Source organism: Centroberyx affinis, unplaced genomic scaffold (assembly GCF_046629955.1).
Source record: "Centroberyx affinis isolate AG114_WGS23_722 - 3 ecotype Tasmania unplaced genomic scaffold, CSIRO-AGI_Caff_v1 ptg008135l_1, whole genome shotgun sequence".
Lineage (NCBI taxonomy): Eukaryota > Metazoa > Chordata > Actinopteri > Beryciformes > Berycidae > Centroberyx > Centroberyx affinis.
The window spans coordinates 5001-17041 of NW_027284055.1; the positions used below are offsets into that span (position 1 = coordinate 5001).

Below are 12041 nucleotides of genomic sequence, written 5' to 3' on the forward strand. Positions count from 1 at the left end.
TGTCTGTATGTGTCTGTGTCTGTATGTGTCTGTATGTGTCTGTTTGTATCTGTGTCTGTATGTGTCTGTATGTGTCTGTGTCTGTATCTGTGTCTGTATGTGTCTGTGTCTGTATCTGTGTCTGTTTGTATCTGTGTCTGTATGTGTCTGTATGTGTCTGTATCTGTATGTGTCTGTATGTGTGTCTGTATCTGTATCTGTGTCTGTCTGTATCTGTGTCTGTATGTGTCTGTATGTGTCTGTCTGTATCTGTATCTGTATCTGTGTCTGTCTGTATCTGTATGTGTCTGTCTGTATCTGTATGTGTCTGTCTGTATCTGTGTCTGTATCTGTGTCTGTCTGTATCTGTATGTGTCTGTCTGTATCTGTATCTGTATCTGTGTCTGTCTGTATCTGTGTCTGTATGTGTCTGTATGTGTCTGTCTGTATCTGTATGTGTCTGTCTGTATCTGTGTCTGTATGTGTCTGTATCTGTGTCTGTATGTGTCTGTATGTGTCTGTATGTGTCTGTATCTGTGTCTGTATGTGTCTGTATGTATCTGTGTCTGTGTCTGTTCCCGTCTACAACAGACTCATCAAAGGTTTGTCAGTGGTTTTTGATTGACATTTAGGAATGAGAGCGGAAGAAGCAAAAATTACTTTTGTTAAACTCTGAAAAATAAATGGCAATTTTGTGTGAGTGATGAACGAAAGGAAAATGTGAAATCATCAGTTATTTAATCAAACCTCTGAATTAAAGAGCTCTTTTGACAAAATTTATTATTTACTTATTTATCAAATGAATTAGATTGTTTCTATCTCATTTTTTAACTAACTCTCATTTCAGCGAGGCTCGTCCCGCTGAGACCAAAACTCACAGTGTAACATTTCATCTATAAGAGAAAGGAGAACTTCCAGCTCTTGTTCTAACAAGTCCGATGCAAATCCCCCTCCTCAAAACACCCGGCGCCCGTCCTGTTTCCACCGGTCTGACTGTCCTGCAGCTGGAGGGCTTAACATCTGCTACACATTCCTCACCTGTGATTTATCTTCCCCCCCTACATGAAGAGAAAAGCCCCTCAGACAGAAAGCCACACACAAACAAATTAAAAGGTGGGGCAGAGAAACTGAGGGACAAAAAATAAAGGCCCGTGAAGCTCAGGCATCAAAATGACCTTCTCAGCAGTGCAGCACCTCTCTCCACATGTCCACCCCTTTACTCCACCTTTTAATTGTTTATATTTTGTTATTAGACAACATTATAGTTTATTAGAATTTACTGTTACCTGGTGTTGGTTAATTTAAATATTCATTGTTGAAAGTTACCAAATTAAAGTGCTAAAAATGGCAATGGCAATCCCTGACTGATTTCATCTGTATTGATATAGATTATATCGCCTTTTCAAATATAGCCCTTCATCATGATGCATTAAATGCTATGGGCCCTATTTAAACGATCCATGGCACATGGTCTAAAGCTCATGGGCAAGTACATTTAGGGCGTGTCCAAATCCAAACTGCTAGTTAAACGTGTTAACATGTGGGCGCAAAGTAAGGCACAAGGCGCACAGGGGTTAGACTGAGTCCCTTAATTAATCATAGGCGTGATTTGGGCGTAACATGAACTCAACCAATCAGAGTGTCGTCTCCCGTTCCCTTTAAGAGCCAGGTGGCTTGCACCTTGGCGCGTTGCTATTTAAATGGCGGATTCGGCAAGTTGGAGAAAGGAACGGTTTTCTGCTGAGGAAACGGATTCTCTCTCTCTCTCTTTCTCTCTCTCTTTCTCTCTCCCTCTCTCTGTTTGTGATGTCTGAGGCCGCCGATAGCAGTATTGGTAGAGTTAATACATAGCGACCCAGTCGTAGTTTTACTCATTTACATAAAACATTGCAGTGTAAAATAAAAAGTCAAGAGACGTATAGTCTTTGCAATTAAATGTATATTTATTCATGTACTTTTCACGAATGAATTGTTTGTCACTTGTTTTCTGTGCCGCACTGGACGATCCTGTTTTAGACCCGGGAAACCCGAGGCGGAGCGTTCCACTTCCTTTTCTGGAGGGGGGTTTCCGGGGGATCGGACCAAGTGTGGTAAAGTGGCAGGGGTGTTTAATTGTGGGTTTCTTGAAAAGTTATTTTAATACTTTTGGAGTGGATCAGTTGTTTTTGGAAATGTCTAATGACCTGTATTATTGTTGAATATAAGGTTGTGGGGTAATATGATCAGGTGAATAATGCTATGAGGTAATTGATTATCGTATACTGATTGATGTCTCTTAGTAGGAGCCAGCTGATATATAAAGGTGGAGGCTGGAGCTCCGTGGAGAAAGGATAGCAGACCTTGCTGGCAGAGACAGGCTAGTACTCTGTCATCTGCGGAGGGACTTTATCTAAAGGGGCATTGCCTTATAGTCCAGATTCAGTTTATAAGTATCTTTTTTTTGCCTTGTATATTTTTCTTGTTTATTTTTGCAAGTTGTATTTTTTTCCTTTTTTCTTCAATTGGCCAGTTTTGTCTGCACTGTATATAAGCTGCATGGGACCACACTGCTGTAAATAAAACTCCTGGACTGATGAACAGAACCATCTCTTTTGTTTACACTGTGCTTTTCACATATTTACTGTGTTGTTTTTCTTGGTTGTCAGTTGCGTATTTAACAATTGGCAAAGTGTGAGGATGGTGAACGGGACATGCACGTTGCGCCTTTGGCATTGCGTAATGGTGAAAGCATATGGCTATTTGGCAACAAAATAAATGTCAGGAACGAAGTAAAGTGCAAATTTTCATAGATGATCCTATTTTTCTATTTTGCATGGTAACGTTGTGTGTGTGTGTGTGTGTGTGTGTGTGAGTGAGAGAGAGAGACCTTTTAATTAGCAGGAAAACACTGCACCAGGTTTTTGTTGGTCAATGGCGCAATCGCTTTCCGCTGCCTCAAGATAGCAATGTGCCTGACCACACCTCATTTTAAGACCAACACACCCATGGGTGCACAGACGGGCGCAAGTACATTTGCTATTTAAACAACGTGGGCGCTGGGCGTGAAAATGACAACTGCGTCGGTCGGAAACTAGCAATCACACACTTGCACTGCGCTTTGCGCCGGGTGTAAGATGGGGCCCTGGTCTGGGTCAAAAAGTCCAGGGCCATTTTCTTGTCCCAGTCCGTCCCTGATCAGACACCAGTTAAAAAAACGGAATCTCTATATCGATATTTAGACACTTGGGAGACTATTTATCCATTCCTGACCAGAAGGATGTTGGGAAACCAATGCGTTTTGCAAGGTTTAGAGGGGAGTTTAGTTTTGGTCACGGTGGGGAAAAAAGATGTCAACCAGCATGCTAGTTGGTAGATCTCTGGAACCGAGAAAAGAGAAAAGAAATCCCTTTCATAATGTAAAAATGATGGTTGGGTGGGGGTCCCGGAAAATCTCCCTTATTTTCAAAGCCCAATAATGACAGGTATGGCTTATAACGTCTGCTGCACATTCCTCACCTGATACTCATCTTCCGCCCCTACATGAAGAGAAAAGCCCCTCAGACAAAAAGCCACATCTGCTAAAATAACCCATAAAAACAGTTTTTTTTCCCCCCCAGGAATGAAAAGAAAAGAATGTATATTTTCCTCACCCTTCAAAATCAAACGACACTCATTACTTTTTGCGCATGACTACAGTTTAGATTTCATATCAGCAAAAATTATGCCCATAAATGCAAGAGGCCCTTTTGTAGGAATACATATTTCCTCTGTTTCTATACATTTATGTTTTATGTTTGTCACTTTTGCACCGTTTGTGTTTAAATGTTTGCTGCCTCTTGGCCAGGTCTCCCTTTGAAAAGAGAAACTGATTCTCAGTGGGACTTCCAGGTACAATAAAAGTTAAATAAATACATGTATGAGCAAAGGTGTTTAATAAAAACATTGTTAAAATCTGATTTTGTTTGAGTGGTTAAATTTAAAGTTATTTCATGTTCAAAAATCTGCCGTTTTTGTCCAGGTGGTTTCTGAAAACAAAATCCTGAAATCCTTCCAATCTGCCAACCTAATTTAAATTAGAGGAGCTGGTATTGTCAGCCAATCAGAGCCCAGTACTGTGACTGTTCTGCCTGTGAGGACTTAGTCTTCTTCTTCAACTGAACTTCCTGAGCCATCGTATATCGTGCGAAACCTTTGCTTTAGTTTGTTTACAAGCAGACATGTAATGGAAGTAAGGAATTGTCCTTTAAGTCTGGACCAATCAGCTCTTGAGGAGACTGGGAACAGATGCAAACTTCACTTTTAGCTACTGAGTTAAAGCAGGTAGTCTGTCTTGAGTCTGTAGCTCAGCAGGTAGAGCAAGGCACTGACTGCAGGGTTTGGGGGTTCAATTCCCTCTGAGGCTACCTATGCTATCCTATGCTATTATCATGTAATGGCAAATCTTTTATCGTTTTCTTTCCTGACAGTAGCTGAGTTTACATGGAGCTTTTTAATCAGAACAGCAGCCCAATCAGAATAAAAATGCCTCATATAAACACCTCAATCAGAATAAACCGCCGATCCGAATGAAATTTAATTCTGTTTGAGAGGCTGTTTAACTCTTTCATAATCCGGTCGATGGATAGAATTTCATCATGTAAACACTCTTTCCGATCACTTTCTTTATCTCGCCTCTTTCTGCACACGCTCGCATATTTAACGTAAGTAACGTCAATTACGTTTCCCTTTTTTTGCGGGAGGATGTGGGCAGTGCAGTCCGCCTTTATATCAAGTCCTGACTCCGCCTCTCCGGGCCGGTTTCGGTTTACAGTGGTGAAAATTACAAATGAACCCAATCATTGCGGGGGCAAAACAAAACGAAACGTCTTTTTCTGACACTTACGGAGTCTGTATGTTTTGATAAACCTGTTGCTTCATCAGAAAGAACAGCAGTAAAGAAATAACTGACGCAGGTCCATCTTTTAAAAACTTAAGCCCATGTTAGAGTGCTGATTCGGTGTTTTGCGCATGTCAGAAACTTTTATTCTGATTACAAACTGTGGAGCAAACACACATCTTAAAGGGGGGGTATCCTAGGATGTGGCAATTTTTAGTATTTATGGTGATTTTGGTACTTGGAGGTGTGAAGTAATCACAGTAAAAAAATTGAATCAAATTACTATGCCATTTCCCCACAGTCACCAACAATAAAACACGCCCTCTTGTACAGGCCAGTCAGATTTTGCTCCGGTGTCTATGTAGATACTGGACTGTCTGAAATAGACCAATCAGCACTAAGAGGAGGGCAGCCTTCCAGAATGGCCAGCCAATCAGAGCAGTAGCTCATTAGCATAGAAGCTGCTTATGTAAAACTACCTATTTTCTTGTTGGTGGGAAACAAACACTGGGAAGTGAATAGCTAAGGCTATAAGTAAATGATTTTTACTGAAAAAAACATAACAGATGTATTTTATAGACACCAGGTAATTATATAAAATTGCTGAAAAAGCAAATGATACCCCTCTTTTAATGCGATCGTTACATGTAGTGCTCATGTAAACACTTGCGTGGCAATCTTCCATCGGAATTATTTCATTCAGAATGAAAAAAAAAATGTCTCATGTAACTACAGCTACTGATCCGCGGCTGCAGGCAGTAACCTCTGCATCACACTGCCTGTGTCCTGCAGCAATCCACTCTGAACTGCAGTGTACTGTAACCACAGGCATGTCGGGCCCCACCTGTCACTTACCTATAATCCCTGTTCCTTTCTTATCTGATGCTAAATTCACAAGAAGCTGGGGGGCAGAGGAGGAGGAGGGGGTGGGGGGGAAGGGATCTGATGTCAAGACACATTTCACTTTGGCAGAGCTGTCATTATCTGCTTAGTGTCTGGGGCCCCTATCCTCAAGCTTCAGGGTGTCCCATTTCACATATCTCCATTATGTCTCATATGATTGTACTTGTATTTTAACTGATTTGTGAATAAACTGAACTGTTATTATCACTGCTTCAACCTTCATTATACAACTGAGTCTTAACTGTGTATTCCTGTATGTACAGTATGTTTGTGATCACTAGGAAAATGCACAATAAAAAAAAAGGTCCCATTGCTTATCTTATGACTGCAGGTATGGAAGTACAGTGCATGGAATAGTTTTAGTGCGATTGTTTTTCATGTCTACTCAGGATAACAATAATAATCTTTAATAATCAAATATAATACAGCTTATAGAGTGTTTCCTGGATGGATTTGAAGTGTCAGTTCACACACTCATACGTACAAACGGCACCAATTGAAATGTTGGAAACGTTTTGAGTCAAATCTTTCTGTATTTATTTAGGTACTGTATGTGTTTTGTAGGTAATTTGTTTGTGTTTGTGTTTGTGCCGTAAAATCTAAAGTCGTCACCTCGTCCGTTTTTACAGGCAGTTTCAGTTTATCTCAGTTCACACATCACACTCAAACTGAATGACAACAAATCCCTAAACAACAGTTTGACTCTTCTTCTTCTTCTATTCTTTTGTTGTGGTCGCCAACCCCCAATTTACTGTCACCAAACTGGGGCAACTGGTCAAACTGGGCGTCTCATGTGTAAATGACCTCAGAGATTCAGTGTGCAAAATACATCCAACTCCATAGTACAGTGGCCCAGAGAGCTCAACACACTGCAACTTAAGAAAACACAAGCAAAGAAAACATCTTCATCAATTTGACAACACATGCGCTGCAAATACACACAATACAACCAAATACACACAACACAACCAAACACACACAACACAACCAAATACACACAACACAACCAAACACACACAACACAACCAAACACACACAACACAACCAAACACACACAACACAACCAAACACACACAACACAACCAAACACACACAACACAGCCAAATACACACAACACAACCAAATACACACAACACAACCAAATACACACAACACAACCAAATACACACAACACAGCCAAATACACACAACACAGCCAAATACACACAACACAGCCAAATACACACAACACAACCAAATACACACAACACAGCCAAATACACACAACACAACCAAATACACACAACACAACCAAACACACACAACACAACCAAATACACACAACACAGCCAAATACACACAACACAACCAAACACACACAACACAACCAAAAACACACAACACAACCAAATAGACAAACGTGCTGCAAGTAGCACAGACGACAGCGGATCTGTTTCCAGGGGACACAAAAAAGTGATGCACCCGGCTGGGACACGCTTGTTGCTCAATGCTTTGTGACTTTTGAAGTTACTGAAGTCGGATACTCGTCAGTGGTGTTGGAAAATGAGCTAAAATGTGAGTTTTTTAGGTTTATTTTAACATTGTGATCGCATGATTCAGATATTATTGCAGATATCTGCTGTTAACCTAGCCTTAGCCTCACTAGTTGTGTGTATTTGCAGCACACGTGATGTCAAATTGATGAAGATGTTTTCTTAATTTGCTTGTATTTTGTCTAATTGCATGTATTTTCTTAAGTTGCAGTGCGTTGAGCTCTCTAGGCCACCGTACCATAGAGATGAACAGGAGCAAACACTGTTACTGTAAACCCACTCAATATTTTCTACGAAGCAAAACCGGAAAAACAAGATTTAGCGTTGTGCCTGTATGGTAAGTCTAGTGGGACAATCTGGAGAGTGATAAAACCAAAGCCTGTCCAGACAGGATTAGCATTGCAGGACACAGTAAAGTAGTTTAGCACACTGCACATCATTAATGGACAATGTGCATGTACACATGACAACAAGTCCTCCAAACCATACGGCCATATCGGTCGTTTGTTCCTACCCTCTAATACGTTTCCTAAATCAGCCCCTACCGGTGGCAGGAGATGGCAACGTGATCTCACAAAAATACGTGAAATGAACACGACCTCGATGAATTTGAAAACGTTCCTCTGCCACAAATTGATTTACATCCCAAAGGTTGGTTAATGGTTAAATTTGGTTAGGGTTAGGGTTATGGTAAAGTTTAGGCAACTAAAACAACTTGGTTAGGAAAATGGTTTGGTCATGGTTAAATTAAAAAAAATTAAAATGTGACTCATGGTTGTATGTCCTTTGGAAACACTGGGAATCGAACCCCGGGCCGACGTATCGCCCATCCACCATCCCCGACCACAACACCCTGACTTTCCACTGTGATATTTTAATGTTGACAGAGAAACTTGACGTCACATGACGTGGACGCAGACCAACGCAGCACATTGTCGTTATTATTTACACGACTGCTAGAGGTCACTTGACTTCAAAACGTAACTACAGGTCGTAATGAGCTGCTTGCACAAACGACCTATGGGCTCGATTTTTGGGGGAGGACAGTCTCACACAGTACTGAGAGGCGTATCGTTCCCGTCAGAATACATCTACCGTGCAAAGTATTCGTATTTATAAATTACAGACATTAATACAGACAGTATGAGAATTGGCATAACAACAAATAAAGCACAATAATACGATTTGTGTGTGTGTGTGTGTGTGTGTGTGTGTGATAATTCAAATTTCAACTCAAATTTGAATAAAAATTTGAGTCTAGACATAATTCAAATTTCAACTCAAATTTGAATTCAAATTTGAGTCTAGACATAATTCAAATTTCAACTCAAATTTGAATTCAAATTTGAATTATGTCTCACACACACAACCACACAACCACACACACACACACACACACACACACAATCAGATTATTGCGCTTTATTGGTTCTTGTGGTAATTGGTCTAGAAACCAAACTCCCTGAGGCCTGTGGGACTGTGGGAATCCTGTGAGTACTGGACTGGACTGGACAACTAAAACTATACAAGACTGAGCTGAGCTGAATTTAATTATTAAAGTAAACTATAGTGAACTGAACTGTACTGTACTGTATTACACGGTACTGTACTGTACGGTCTCTTCTACATAATCACTGGATTTTCCATTGAAATCCCACATTACAGACAGAACAAAATAGTGTGCACAGTATGATACTTTTTGTTGTTTTACTGTCAGTAAACAGCTCTAAGTGATGAAAAGTGCTGCATGAAACCTCCTAACCCAGTTTTGGTGGTTTTCATGTTTCAACTGATTCTCAGACTCTTGGGTTTTTGAAACTCTCTCAGGCAGCGGTTAGATAAAGTCTGAAGTCCTGATGTTCAGTCTGAACACAAGACGCTTTCTTGATGTTTCAGAGGGAAGAAGAAAAGTTTCCTGTTGTTGTGATTATCTTGTTGTTTCTGTCTGTCCTGTTATGTAACAGTAGAGACCACACACACACACACACACACACACACACACACACACACACACACACACACACACAAAGACCCCATGGCATTATGATCACAATGAAACAATTAAACTGACACACATGCAAAAAAACACTGCACCACATCACACACACACACACACACACACACACACACACACACAGTTGAACACACACACACACACACACAGTTGAACACACACACACACACACACACACACAAACAGACACACACATATTCCCTTTAACTTGTGCAATTAAACACATTATACACATAACACAAGCAGATACACCCACTGCATTACAGTCTCTCTCTCTCTCTCTCTCTCTCTCTCTCTCTCTCTCTCTCTCTCTCTCTCTCTCTCTCTCTCTCTCTCTCTCTCTCTCTCTCTCTCTCTCTCTCTCTCTCTCTCTCTCTCTCTCTCACACACACACACACACACACACAAACGGCAATAAAATGCAGCTGAACCTCAGCCAGTGTGTGTGTGTTATGGCAGTTTCCCAACTAGTTTGTATCTTCTGTTTAGCCAGTCGAACAGTAGATACTGCAGCTGATAAGAGACACAACACACACACACACACACACACACACACACACACACACACACACACACACAGCAGACACTTGGCTTTCGTAGGAAATTACACATAATTACGCTGTTTTAATGAGTGGGATCCAGTCAGTCCTGCCCTGACAGGAGTTTTACATGCTATTAAACCAGACTGCTGTGCAGCTTCTTCCCACTGCTGACAGATCTGAGAGGTATTTTGTTTTGGTTCGTGTCGTCTCTTATTGGAAAATGTATTTTGCAAGATGCTGCAGATCAGCAGTCTGGTCTCACTAAATTTTAGGAAATGAGCATGATGTCAGGGTGTGGAGGTCGGAGGGTCGGATGGTTCAACTCCCAACTCATGACAACAAGGTTTCATTTACTGAACCGTGAGCAAAACCCGAAGTTAACCTGAAGCTAACTGTTTCAGCTGCTAACCTGGAAGCGTTAGCTAACCTTTTCATGAGACCAACAGAAATGGAAATGTCCAGTCCAGTTCCTGCTGTTGGACCAGAATCCAACCTGATCTGAACTGGATTCCCGTCAGAAACGTGGAAGCCGAGTTTCGAGAGTTGATGCTCATTTCGTGTCATTTTGTGAGTCTGTCGGTCAGAAAAGAGGAACTGATCTGTGAAATCGGCTGCTGTGGCGTTTGGTTGAAAAACTCTCATGATGACTCGCACATGATTAAAAACCTTTGCTAGAGATCCATTTCAGGGGGGAAATTATCACCTGATCAAACAATGGTCAGTTCCTCTGAAATCTATTGGATCCAGTCTGTAAAGGTCTCATTTAGTCAACCAAGGACTTGACTACTATCCTTTAAAAAGCTTCACCATTTACTTTAATTCTGTGCTGTTGATCATTCTGTTAGACTAGCTGTCAGTTTGTTTAACACTAGAAAGGTGGAGCCTCTGTCAGTTTTACAGGTGAAAAGTCTCAGCTCCAAAAATGTCCCTTCATGATATTAATTTAACGCATTTTCTGTACAAAGCAGTGTTATTAGATTTTTCAGAAAACACACAAAGAAATAGTTATAATTCTATTTTCCCCTTCAGCTGTCGGCTTGTTGGCCTTCCTGTTATTAAATAGTGAATTTCTCATTTTGGAACCAAACTCTACGTATCTAGAACTCTAATATCGAGGATTTGGTGTGAAAGGGGTGTAAATAACATCTTAGCTTAAAATCTGTATTATACATCACTGAAAGTTTTTATTGAGCTCTATCTGATAGTAGAACACACCTGTAACCATAAACAAAATTAAAAGGGGAAAATCCATGAGACTTGACTTAACTTTGACTTACTTAACTTTATACACCATCGATTTTCTTATCCTTCATTTCTGTGAGAGGATGAACGGTTCCTGTGTTGTGTTTTGAATAAAAAACACATAGATGCATGCAGGAAAATATCACTTTCACCCAATTCACTCTAGACCCTCGATATCTGAAACACATTTCCTTGTGCAGCTGTCACATCATAGGAGAAAACAGCCTGACCACACTAATATTTAGAGGATTGGTGCCAAAGGGGTCTAAGTGACAATTTGGCCGAAAATTAGTATTATACATATAATTGGAAAGCTGTTATTGAACTCTGACGGTGAAAACAACACATTTGTAATCATAAACAAAATTAAAATAAAGGGGGGGAATCCAAAAGGCGCAAGTGAAAGACCCTACATTCAATTTGGTGCAAAAAGGGCAGAACTACACTTTTTTTCTGAATCCTAATCTCTGTAAAAGTATAAAAAGGTTTCTATTATGTTTAAAAAATACCAATCATAGTCAAATACTTTAGAAGTTACAGGTGCTGAACGCCGAGCCTCTGTCTGCCTGTCCGTCTCCGATGATGAAACTGTCTGACAACACAAATATTCAAACAAAGAACTGATGACACTGGGATCAAGTTTCACTCTTATTTTACCGCTTTGCTCATTCTCGACTTCAGCTTCTCCCCTGCGCTGGAGATCTGGAAGTATTTGAGATGGACGAACGCGTTGTTTTTTGTTTTTTTTTTTACGTGTCGGAAAAACAAATATTTGAAGCGTCCCATTCAGAAGCAGAACTGGATGTTTGGGTCATGAAGGCCGGCTGCCGCTCACCTGGAGGAGGTCCTAGGTGTGAGGAGGAGACGGCCCGCTGCCCGCTGAGACGAGGTGAGCTGCTGTGAGTCCACTTTATTTCCACAAACGATCAAATAAATGGAAAACAAGAGTGAAGAAGGAAAGCCTCGGTGCTTC

General features: G+C 40.7%; 1 protein-coding gene across 1 annotated transcript in view; it reads right to left on the minus strand.

Moving 5' to 3' along the window:
• LOC139640009 (deoxyribonuclease gamma-like) overlaps positions 1 to 12041 on the minus strand; it is a gene marked incomplete at its 3' end in the record, with an annotated part of 15996 nt that extends 3955 nt beyond the window's left edge. Inside the window, exon 1 of the mRNA XM_071514171.1 lies at positions 11904 to 12041. The remainder of the gene's footprint in view (positions 1 to 11903) is intronic.